Here is a 13,145-nt window from a genome sequence, read left to right as displayed (position 1 = left end):
TAGTTGATACTTTGTTACCTTCATTTGGTATGTGCAAAAGGGAGTGATGTACTGCATGCACACTCACACCTTTGCATTTCTATCCATCCTTAACATCACGGCTGAATAGCTTCAATAGCTACAGTATACAGTTCCTACTCTTTCTCCAGCCCATCTGTTCAGTCCAAACACCAGAGCAGAGGTAATACGCAATGAAAGCCACAACGCACACAGATGCAACCCCTGAAAGACCCTACTTCGGTCTGAGAACTTCAAAGACGGTGAAGTAGTTTTGTCTATACTACAGTGAATTCACTATTTATGATATAGATTATTAGCAAGGCTAGCAATTAGACCAAATGTGTTCAATGATGGTTTATGTGGCTCAGATTCTACTATCTATTAAGAATATTCTATTCTGTAAAAAACATCATTAGTAAGGACAACACAAAGACAAGAATCTCTCTCATCTCTGTAAGAGAACTAAGTTCTTTTAGGATATGGATAGGAAGAAGCACAATTTACTCATTCTAACCTGATGAATTTATCTATTTCAAGTTATCATATCAAACCCTGAATAATCCAGTCCTTACATTTGGATTCATCCAAATATACTAATATAGGTAAGGCAATCATGTTCAAGTTAACTAAGTTGAAATTCCTTGAAGGACACCGGTGGTAGTTAAACTTTGCAAAGGAGCTCTCATGGATGAAGAACCAAGGGCTACCGTAACCTAAGGTAGCTACCAAATCACAAGGCAAGATAAACCATTCATTTTCCTACACTAATACTTAACAAAATTCTTAAATTAGTAAGTCAAAGCATTAATGACTGGCTGGTTCTCCAGGAAAGCGGGGAGTTCGTTGATCCTCTCTTCTAATTCCAGTATTTTCAGAACAGTGCTAATTAAACTAAAGCAGTGACAAGCGCTGCACACTATTACTATAACTTGCTATTACTAATCTTGTGTTCGTACAACAGCTCTTTTGTCTTCATGAGTCTGCTCTTGCCTTCAGATTGCTGACAGAAGACAGAAGACACCTACCCTGGTGGCGCAGTGGTATAAAGTGCTGCTTGCAGCACCGGAGGGCCCGGGTTCAAATCCCCCCTGTGCCGCAGGGGGTAGAAGTGCCGCTTCGCTACACAGAGGGCTCGAAACCCGGGAGTTGGGACTCGATGATCTCTAAGGTCCCTTCCAACTCGCACGATACTATGATACTATGATACCATATGGCCACCCCACTATAGTTCTCTCACCCTCACCTGCCTCATGCCAATTCTTACCCATGCCTTAAGAAGTAGTCTTCCTAAATCTTCCTTACAGATTAATACGCCAACACCTAGGCATAGTTAGCCTCAAGCCTTGCCCCATTCTAATAACCAGTAGCATTAAGACTACCAGTGCCCGCTAGTAGTTTGGATCTGCTGGAATGTTACTCTTGCTTGAAGCTAAAAGACAAACCTCCATGCTAATAAAAATCTGGATGCCTCAAGAAAGCAGTAACTTCATTACCAAGCAAATTCAGATCCAACAATAGAAGCTGCGATTAAACACTTCTCTTAAGCCTGAGAGAACAGAAGGAAGTAGCAAATATCTATTCTTCATAAAGCCATAGTACTGTTAGGGAATACAAGTGAGTAAAATAGATCAACACAACCCTAACTAAACAAAATACCAAATCAACATGTAATACAAAAATCACAGTTGCTAAAGTAACTGACAGTTTATCTAGTTCATGCAAAATGATGGACTTGACTCTGCAAAGCACTGCTCAAAGAATCTGCTACACAACAAAAACACAATAAAAATCTCTGTAATGGAATACAAAGTGCCTGTGAATTGCCAAAAGTATGGTTGTATAAGGAACGGTCATCAGGACTATGGACAGTTTGAACTCAAGAGTGATATTTCAACTAAGTTCGTCTCCCACGGCACATTTCTGGGCGGAAAACACCAATCCTCAGAAGTTCTTTTGGATTCCTAAGTGGGTAACAAAGAACATGAGATCCCCACTGCAGTGCTGCAGCCTTGGCATGAAACATGAGAACACTCAGAAACAGAGATGTAACATTACCCTACGTACCGTACTGGCAGAATGATTACTGGGATATGACAGCAGGTGCTCGCTCTTCACAAAGGGTGCTGGAAAATTAAAGAATCTTCAGAAAAGCTACAAGAAAAGAGCCAGGAACCTGAAAAGCCTGTTTCCTGGAACCAGATTAAACCATTTGTTTTCTTGAACTAGCTCCATGAAGTTAGGTACAGCTGGACCTGTAAAACTATCCACTAGCATCTACATGGAAGTTCTTCAAACTTCAGGTAAATTCAGAGGTAGTTCAGTTGCAAGTCACATTAATAATTAGCGTCACTAGTAAATGTTTACTAGAAAAGCCAGAACAGAGCTATCACAAAGTCTCCATGCTAGGTACGAACTGTACTTCCCTCTCACATCACAGACAGATTTGATGGGAAAATTACCAGGGTGAAAGTTTTTACAACAGTACCTTCAACTTCTAAGCACTTAGGACATATTTTCCTAACAAATTCTGCCCATTGCTACATTAAAGCTAAAAGATTCTTGATAAGAACATACAAAACTAAAATATTGAGCCTATTTCATTATAGCAGAAGATTTCTTTCTTCTTATTCCTGCCTACACCACCGCATAACTTGCAAAACCTACATCTGATGTTGGATCACACCATGTTGCCTGAGATGGAATCAGCTCATGTATCATTCAGTTTTCTTCCTTGTAAAGGGTCATTACCATTCAGACTTAATAGTATCAAAATGCTTCATTATCATGCAAAGAAAAAAACGAACCTCCAGAAGCTGCTGACTTCTTTTGTTTTTAGCTAGAGGTTAAGTAAATATCTCTAAATGAACTTAAGTTCTGCAGGTAATTCAGAGGAAAAGCTGATTGAAAAGAAGCAAATTTGTTGACTGAAAGATAAGCCCGAACAGTGCTTAAGGGCTCAGCAACTTGCAGGCAAAAGAGCACATAGGTAAGAAAAACTGAAATGTGAGCAGGTTATGGAATTACCACCACAACAAAAGAGGGATGGGACTCGGTGCAGCAATCCTAACGCTCACTGCTCCTCACTTCACCGAGGAGAGCAGCAGGTGGCAGAGTGTCACGCCACCCACAGCCAGCTCCTGCCAGAGCACACCACTGGCACCGAGGGAACAGGAAGGAAGACTCACGTGTACCCATGCACTTTTTACAACTTAAAACATAATCCAATGAGAAGGCCCCAGTAATCAGTGCAAACGGCCTTTTCCCTCAACAGGAACAGAAGGGATGGGACAATACGAACGTCACCAGCATATCTTTAGGCGAAGGATCAAAGAGTGCAAGTTATGATATAATCAGAGTGCCACCACCAAACATCAATTAAGCAACCTACGAGTGCTGGTGAAAAAGGATCACCTGTTCTGAAATCATCCCGCCTCAAACCTCCCACTTGAGATTCAGAAGACAGTGTGTGATTCATGTTAACGAATTTCCTTCAGTTTTAACTATGCCCAGAGGGAGCCGACGAGTTTCCAGTGGGCCCTGTGATATACTGAAGCTGACAGTTGCACAGATATAAAGGTAATGATGATCCTTTGTGACTTGAAACACAAATTCAGATCCTGCCAAAAGCTTGAAGATAATCACCATCGCCTCAATCAGAGTGGAGACAAACATGCCAGAGTATCTAGAAGACTTGCATACCAGAAAATGTTTTTCAAATGCTAAGCCCAACCAGAACAGTTGGAGTGTTTTAGCAAGAAACCAGAAAAAGATTATTTTTCATTCTTGTCAGGACTCCAAAACTACTGCAGCTCCTAAGCACACCCACAACAGGACTTTTGTTCCGCACGAAGCATTAGAGGAGATGCCTCAAGGAATTACAAACAGACCACTCATTTGGCTATCTTGACATTCATGGTTGAATTCCTCTCAGTTTTAGCTTGTCCTAAGTCCCGGAGGGAAACTACTGGTATTTAAAAAAAGGACAGAGAAAAGCAGGGAATTTGATCAAAATTCCCTATTCTCTCTAGAACCATGAACCATTCACAGGAAGCATGGATGGGACACCAGACACCCTTCAGTTATCTTAAAACACAAAGACTTTGCAACAAGCAGCTTGAGGAAGCCACCACTACACCATATGCTGACTCTGACCTAGTGCAAAGACTTCAAATCTTACTAAATACCCACAGCCACTTGCTTTGGATGCTGAGTAGAGCTCTTCATCCTAGCAATAGAAGGCATATGGAATATATTACCATCAGAAATTATGAAATACCAGCTCATTATGGGACATAAAGAGTATGTGGAGGAGAAAGCTCTCGAAGCTCTACAGCTGATTAAGTTGCAAGTACTTATTATTCCAGCCGGTTTGAAAAGTACAGCCAATGAAGTCTGCTTCTAAAAAACTATTTAAGACATTACCAAAATAAGAGTGGAAGAAAGTGCTGACATAAAGAGACGCGTTTACTTTTGTGCAGCAGGTTTTATTTTTATTGCTAATGTCGGTCTGTCAGAATGAAAGCTAGCAGTTCTGAGATGCACGTGGCACAGCTGGCCGGCTCAGTGGAAGGACCAGGCTGCCTTTGCTGAGCAATCTCAGGTCCTGGTGGTATCAAAGGCTGAATGCTCAGTGGCAGTGTCCAAGTTCAAGGCTTTTCAGAAGGGACTGAAGGACTCAGTCTCAACCCTGATTTAGGGTTGGTCTTTTTCAGCTGCAGCTGGGTCAGTAACAGAGGTCGATACACTCATCTGCACATGTCCGGGCCCTTGGACTAAGGCCAACATTGCATCAACCCTACCACATCAGCTGCTCACTGTAAGCAGTCCCTAAGCCCTTTTAGGCAAACCCAGCTGCTTTCATTTCTTGTCTCCTCCTGACCAAAAAGAAAGGCCACAGCAACAGCCCAGGGTGAGCAGTTTGGTATGGAGAACAGAGGAAGATCACGCAGAGGCCAGACCTGCAGCAGTCACTGGAGAGAATACGTAATTAAGCCCACCTACGATTTTCAGTAAGTAATTTTAGAAACAAGATACTTCCCACACTAACACTTAAACATCAAGTGTTGCATTATTTGTTTTTTTCCCCCCCATATCTACCACACACAAGTCAAAAGCCAGCAATCAGTTTGAAGACGTTGCTTGGAATCTGGTGAGGAAAGCCAGCTGGTTTCCCAACTGATGCGGTGAAATCAACAGAGCAAGTGGACTCCTGGAACACTGTTCCTCTGACTTGGTTTTGGGAAAAACCTTGCCCTAGCCCTTCCTACAGACCCAACAACACACAACCACCACATGCATAGAATCACCGAGATCGGTAAAGAAATGACCTCCAAAATCATCTAAGCCCAACCATCCACCTACCACCAGTATTTCCCTACTAAACCATATCTCTTAGTACACAGCAAGAAGAGGCTGGCATACCATTGCCGAACCCTTACTACCAGATTCTTCCGCAGATTTCTACTTCTGCCCAAATCCTTTAATTAAACACAGAGAAAGCTATTTCCTGCAATACTTTTGAAGCATTTCAGTCATTTAAGGTTGCTCCCCCTTGCACTGCAGTCACACTAAGCATAGTCGCGATGACTTCAGGCAAGGTCTTGGTGCAATGAGATGTGTAAAAATAAAGCAGTGAGGTGGATTTAGAAAAATAATTATAATAATGGCAGCAAGCACAGAAAGCACAAAAAACGCAAGTAAAAATCCTGAAATTACTGTACTGTTCTCATTTTTACTTAAAAGAAATATGAAGAAAGCCTACTTAAGAGTTCACATGCTAATTGTGGGTTTTTTTTCCTTGCTGAAGGAATCACATTTATCATTTAAGAACAAAAGTACAAAATTAGCAGGTTTTACATTTATTCATATTCAGTACCAAGAATTCAACTAGTAGTATCTATCAGCAATCAGAAGATATTTTTGCAAAGATAACAGATAAACTTTACCTCATATATGCTCTAACTAGCAAAACCATTCCAAAACTAACGACTTGGATTTTTGCACACAAATCTGCTTAGACTCTTACAAATTCCTACAAGATTTAACACAGCTGCTGATTGACTCTGTATTGCTCTGTGGAACAGGTGTTCAGACATCATCACATAGCTTCTACGGGCACGTAACTATTAGCACAGACTTTTACAGTATTTTGGTGCCCTCCATATTAATATGAGAGCTGGGCTAAGAGCTGAAGTGGTTTACTTCTTTAGAAATCAGTAGTTCAAGCCCTAGTACTTAAAGCCTGACACCTTTTCACAAAAGACACAAAGCATTATATATATATTTTTTAACTGTCTCAATTCAGCTTTTTTCTTAAATTAATGTTCTCTGTGTGACAAACAGAGTAGAAGACAGATAGGCTTTCAGTCTTTATGAAGCCTATCCCTGTTTACTGGAAGATCATCCTTAAAGACAGGCATCATCACTGGATGATATCATGCAATAAAACATACAGTCACCAGTTCTATAGGAATAATCCTGTGATTATTCCTATACAATTCCTATGTAATTCCATTTACATTAAAGTTTGTATGGATTTCTTAGTACAGAAAGCAACTCTCCCTCTCTTTTTTCCCCCTGAAGTTCAATTTTTATTCACTTGATCATTTCCTGTATCTTATTCTCAGTACTTCCACACAAAAGACCTGAAAATACGGTATCAGAGACATTGCAAGCAAAATTTAACAGTATTTCTGTCAGGTATTGGGTATTTCTTCAGAGGAAAATAGTTGTAATAGATATAGTATCAAAAGCTCAGTATCAACCTGAATAAGCCAATAGCTTCTGAGGGAATAAAAAGGAACAGTAATTCAGCAGAACACGCTTAGACTCATTACTGACATAGCACGACTTCAGTGCCAGGATGATTTAGGTGCAATGGTGAACAGGATACTGTATGCAATTAAAAGCAAGAAGCACAAGTTCATCTGGATTACTGTGCAGGGGTAAAAGATCCAAAGCCTTTGAATCCAATTGTTTCATCTTAGCAAGTGAGTTGAATATCTAGCTGTTCCTCAGCATTTTGAAGCTTTTTATCAGTTAAGTAGTAAAGCACAAGCAAACAAAAGCCGAAGACTTACTCAAAACCTGCCTATTCTTAAACTCTTCATCCCATCTTCAGCTTTCCCTACAGGAACTCTTGTGGCTGAAACAGAGGTCTCCACACTCAAACTCAGCCCACAGCACTTGCCACTCGCTCTCCTCACTTATCTGCAGGAAATTTAAGCAAGCTGCATGCTGGCAGACAGGGCTGTTTTGAGAAAAGAATATGACAACACTCAAAGCACATTTGATACCTTCAGTTTTGCATGTATTAGAAACAACGGAGTGCAAGTTGAACTCTAGTATTATACCCAAATACTTAAATGCTTCAATTTGAAGAAGGCTCATAAAGCTCCATTCATAAAGAATCTCTATCAGTAGTAAAGCTCAAGTGGGAAAGCACAATATCCCACTTCTGCAGAGAAAAGATAATTGAAATACCTCGAGAAGAAGGAACCATCAGGAGATGTCTTCTTCCTCCCATGTTTGAACAGGGCTGTAAGAAACCTTATTGGTATCCAGGATTCCTGGAAGTACCATCTAAAACAACCTTCTCACCTTGAACTTCAGATTCATTTAATGAAGATGTTCAAGAAGTTCCTCAGTGAGATGTTCTACCAATTGTTTTGGCTTAAAATAAATTTAGAGCAGCGTCTAATACAGAAAATATTTGTCCCTCTATCCGACCGCATCTCTTGTAATTCCACGACTATTTTATCAACACACTTCATGCTATCCCTGATCAGGATTGGGATCAATTGCATGCACTAAAATGTTGAAAAAGTTTGCTAGCGTTATCACAACTTGGAAAATAGCACAACTTTAGTAGGACAGAACAGAACCCAATGACTTTTGAATTCACCTTTCCCCCTCTCCTCCCCAACTCAATCCCCATAAAGTACAGTTGAAGAGAACGCTGGAAATGCACTTTTTGTGAAGTCATGCCAAACTGACTTCTAGTTATCATACTCCCAAGGTGCAAAAAAGCCACAAACAGAGTAAAATCCTTGGCATTCTAAGTCTAATGTAATTGCTGTATTGGCAGAAGCTCTGAACTAACCAACTGTTCCAGGCAAAGCTGGAGTCTTGATGGAATTCAAGAGCAAAGTTGCACTGATGACTCCACTGAAGTTAACAGCAGCTTTCAGGTTTTATCAGCATTAGATGCTCAACATGAAGCGCAGCAAGTAAGCTCAAAATAACTACTTGAATGCACTCTCTGCAAAGGAGGAACAATGACAGCCCCTGGCAGAAGTTCTAAGTTCATCTATACGCTTTAGCATTACAACAAAGAAATCTCTGCTCCTTACCAGCAGGAGTTGAGCAAAGCTCCCCACAGCCCCACAGTTCCCTGCCTTAACCTGAGGCTGAAGTATGTGGACAGTCAAATATTTTAAATATATGGCTACAGAGGAACAAGCACTTTTGAGCACATTAGATTAAGCATTGTTTAATATGAATGTCACATATAATACAAATGTTCTCTGTCAATGTATTCTAGACTAAAATGCCATAAACCTCAAGATGATTAAACTATTTTTGCATGTTAAATGTATTCAAGTTCCAAGTACAAAGATTTTCTACCTGCTCTCTCATTAGAAAAAAAACTAAATTTGGTATTCTACAACATATCTAAAAGCATATGGTGATCTACATTCCTATAAAGTTAAAGCATTTTAAGTATGACATTTCCTACAATAGACTACTGTACCAGCACTATTGTACAGATCAAAATCTAAATGCAAGTTTCATTATAGGACCCGGCTGATGAGCATCTTATGTCAAAACAGTTCTGTGCAGTATTACAAAGCTATTACTAGCACATATCAATTATGTCTAGTATAAAAATCCCAAATAATTTTAAAATGAAATAGTATTTAAAGATGTTAAATGCTGTCTGGTAAAGTCCCGTCAAAGTTTATGAGTGTACAAAGAAGGCCAGATTTAAAACTGTCAATGCTCACGAGCATTACCTAATAAGTAAATAAATAATGGAAACTGTAGGTAAAACAGAGTGGTCACTTCAAGTTACAAGAAGGCAAAAGAAAAAGAAAAAGAAGGGGAAGGGGAAAAGGGAAAAGGGAAAAGGGAAAAGGGAAAAGGGAAAGGGAAAAGGGAAAGGGAAAAGGGAAAGGGAAAGGGAAAGGGAAAGGGAAAGGGAAAGGGAAAGGAAAAGGAAAAGGAAAAGGAAAAGGAAAAGGAAAAGGAAAAGGAAAAGGAAAAAGGAAAAAGGAAAAGGAAAAGGAAAAGGAAAAGGAAAAGGAAAAGGAAAAGGAAAAGGAAAAGGAAAAGGAAAAGGAAAAGGAAAAGGAAAAGGAAAAGGAAAAGGAAAAGGAAAAGGAAAAGGAAAAGGAAAAGGAAAAGGAAAAGGAAAAGGAAAAGAAAAAGAAAAAGAAAAAGAAAAAGAAAAAGAAAAAGAAAAAGAAAAAGAAAAAGAAAAAGAAAAAGAAAAAGAAAAAGAAAAAGAAAAAGAAAAAGAAAAAGAAAAAGAAAAAGAAAAAGAAAAAAGAGCAAGCATATTAGTCAGACAAAATACACATTGGTTTTAAACACTGAATATTTCTAGTTCAGCTTCATTAACACAAGATTTTAATGCAATGACTAGAAGGAATTCCAGCTGGGCAATGTCCCTGTAGACCAGTCTTACTCCATCCTTTAAAGCCAGCCAGCTCAACTTGCTAGGTAAGCATACTTGTCCTACTTAACTTTTCTCTTAACAGCAAGGGCATCTGCAAAGAGTTGAGCAGAAAAAAGGATGAAATTGCAGCAACTGGATCAACAGGTGCCCACAGAAAGCTTCACTACCTTGATTTCTGGCTGCTTACAGCTGAGGAGGTGTTTCAGTTGCTGAAGAAGGTGCCCCATTGATCCTCTCTCAACTGACTTGTCATTCAAGTGTTTGAGTTTTTAATTTTACATGACAAAGGTTGGATTATGTTGACATACATTAAACGTGTATGTAAATGCATGCAAATATGCACTAGTAAAAGTCAACTTACATAAGAACTCTGTACTTCAGAGCACATTTCTGAGGGGAAGAAAATAAAAATAAAAATAAAACAAGGAAAAAACGGCTGATTTTCTCAAGTAAGAGAACAAGGAAACAGTGGGGAGTGCGAGATAAGTATCACAAAGAAACATGAAAGGGAACATTTTTCTCAGTGCCCTTCTACTCCTGGAAACAGAGGCAGAGATGATTTATCACACTTCCCCAGATATCAGGATTGTCACTTTCTTCTGTTTTCCACAACAGAGACTAGAAGTAACCAGATAGCATATGGGAACTGTCTACGAGCGCATGTCATACAGCTTCATTACAAAGAGCAGGAAAAATAGAAAAACCAGAAGAGATTGGCTTTTTCCATTCCATCCGAATTAAAATAAACTATTGCACATGAGTCATCCCAAACCCATCAGTTTTCTGTCCAGAGCACTCCAGAGGTCCATGAAAGTACAACTCTAAGTGCTAGCTAATAAGGCACTCAGAAGTTAAGAATTAAGAATTCCCTTTTTGTGCTACACAGCTCTGCAAGAAAAATACTGAGAGTTTCCACATCCATAGCAAGAGAAGAAAAAGCCTGTGCAAGGGTCCAGTTTTCAGGCACACACTCCCATTAAGAGCTCCCAAAACCACTTCTAAGGCAGGAAGTTCTGAGATAAAATTAAAACAAGATCAAAATTCAGCTTCGACAGGAAAGTGAGTGTGCTAAAAACAACCCTGTGAACTTGAAGTCAGAGTACGACTAGCTCTGGCTCACGATAATTTTAGAAAGAGATCCCTAAGTATTCACTTTGAGTGCGCTGCACAACACCGGCAGGATCGATTTGAAGCTGGGGCTACTCTGCAAAGCTCTCTGACCATTACCCAAGTGAGTCTGAAGTGTCCAACCACACACCCGAGAAACCTATCCCAAACACTGAACGCCTTTACTGGTGTTTGACAAGACCTTAAAATACCAAGAGAGAAGAGCAGTCCAGCTGGACAATGTTCAGTGCAGTACAGAGCACAGGAAAGTCTGTTTATGTATATTGATTGCGGTCAGACCATAACATTTCAATTTTCTGTCACAGAAATGAATGCTTTCCGTACCATTGGAAATATATATATATATATATATATATTGTGGCTAAAAGACACTATTTGAATTGTGTACTCAGAAAAAGCAGAGAAACTCCAACTGTCCCACCACTCGATCCGTGTCCAATACTAGCATGTAATGTCCTCTCAAGGAAAACAAACCCCCAACGCTTCTCCTCCCTTCCAAAAAGTACAGCATTTTAAACTTAACATATCTAAATCTCATTAAATCTGTGTTGAACCCTCCATCCTGTAAGTAATCACAATAAAAACTAAAATATGCAAGATCTTATGTAAGCAGGCCCTATTTTGATCCACCCACTGTGACAGTTCAATTGTCTAAGTGTTTGGGTTCTTACGAAGTAAGAGATCATATCACATTTATTTCTCTGAAAGTCACTTCACAAGTTACCTCCGCGCAGTGGAATGCAAATGGTCTCAATTTTACAAGCATGCTCTAACAGCAAAAATCCTCTGCTATGTAATCTCAGCAACCAACGTGCTGAATTCAGCGAGAAGGAACGTGTGAGCCCGGATCAGAACACTTCTCTTCGCCTTGCCTTTCCACAGCTCTGCCGTACTACTGCGTACATCCATAATACAATGGTCCACTTCAGAAATCACTGCTAGATCTGACCCTTCTAGAACATGCATGAAGCTCACTGCCAAAAAGAAAACCAAACCAACACAGGAAAACTTCATGATGCTGTCTCATCCACATACACTCACAGGGTTAAGTTTTAAAGGCACTTGGATAGATTTTGCAAGCTATCTTTCCCAAAATACTATCTTTATTAATTCATCCACCTGCTCGCTCAGCTTTGAGGAAGAACTGAGACTCCTGAAGATTTTTCTCCCCCACACAATTTATGTTCTACACATCTTCATCTCCACTCCAGAAGAAAAAGATGTTGAGAATGTATCATGCTTGTAAGCTGGCTTTCTTTCTTTCTTTTTCTTTTTAATCCTATGCATAAATGGCATATCAGTTTCATTTCTAACACTGGAGAAACAAAAATCTGTTCAGTGAAATTTATTATTAGTGGAAAAAACAATCTTTGAAGTTAATTACAACTGAACTATTTACTTTGCACAAGAAAAGCGTGTCGGGTGCCAAATGTAAAACATGTTGCCAGCCTTCAAATTGATGCCACTCTATTTTACTTCAGTAATATTCAGAATGGTATGTATTTTTAATGCAAGGTGCTGCCTCGTGAACTGAGTTAATGGATGATTTAATTAATTTTCAGGAATGTAAAGTAGAAAGAGATTTCCTGTAGCTGGACAGTTCATCTTTGGCTACAGAAAGGACAGTGGGAACTGAAACATACAGAAGTACTCAGCTGAGGGCTTTTCTAGAAATAGTAAAAGACAAAGAAAATCCCATTTATTTTTCCTGTGTTTCATTATTATTTGGATATGCACAAGCCTATAAAATGAAGGATACATGCTTGAATGCAGATTCCTTTAAATCTTAAGCAAAAACAAGCAAGAGGGAAATACTTCAAAAGAGGACACGTTGCCTCACTTGTTACATGTGAAAGCATACGAGAAGAGATAACACTAAAAGAAGACATTGCAAGAAGAGAAATCAGACAAACTAATTTTTATCAGCTGCATTTGAAATTAAGCCTGCTCTTCTGTTCTTACTAGAAAGCTGATGCTGGCCTGCAGCATTCTACAGGATCCGGGGAACGGGGCTAAGCCCCCAGACAGGGTCCATTACTCTGCCCACACAATAAAACTCATAAGCCTCAATCAGCATTGGCAAATGTATCTCACAGCACTAGGCAACACACCAAGTCTGCTGAAATTTGCCTGCTCCCCCAAAGAAAAAATGGGGAACAGCTGCTCAGTCAGCTCCTGCTGCCCAAACAACCAAATCTGTTCTCAGTTATAGGAACTGTTGTCATCTTCACATGGGGATGTTATTATCTTCATGTGAATTTGCATGTCTGCGTGTGCTGTTTCATACAGAAAGCTGTTGCTGCTGCCACCAGCAGAACCAACTTCTGTGAGAAACAGG

General features: G+C 39.6%; 1 protein-coding gene across 1 annotated transcript in view; it reads right to left on the bottom strand.

Moving 5' to 3' along the window:
• The window catches only part of PHLPP1 (PH domain and leucine rich repeat protein phosphatase 1), a 133,943-nt gene that overhangs the window by 59,587 nt on the left and 61,211 nt on the right, over positions 1-13,145 (bottom strand). The window lies entirely within an intron of this gene.

Source organism: Excalfactoria chinensis, chromosome 2 (assembly GCF_039878825.1).
Source record: "Excalfactoria chinensis isolate bCotChi1 chromosome 2, bCotChi1.hap2, whole genome shotgun sequence".
Lineage (NCBI taxonomy): Eukaryota > Metazoa > Chordata > Aves > Galliformes > Phasianidae > Excalfactoria > Excalfactoria chinensis.
This window is presented reverse-complemented; position numbering and strand designations above follow the sequence as displayed.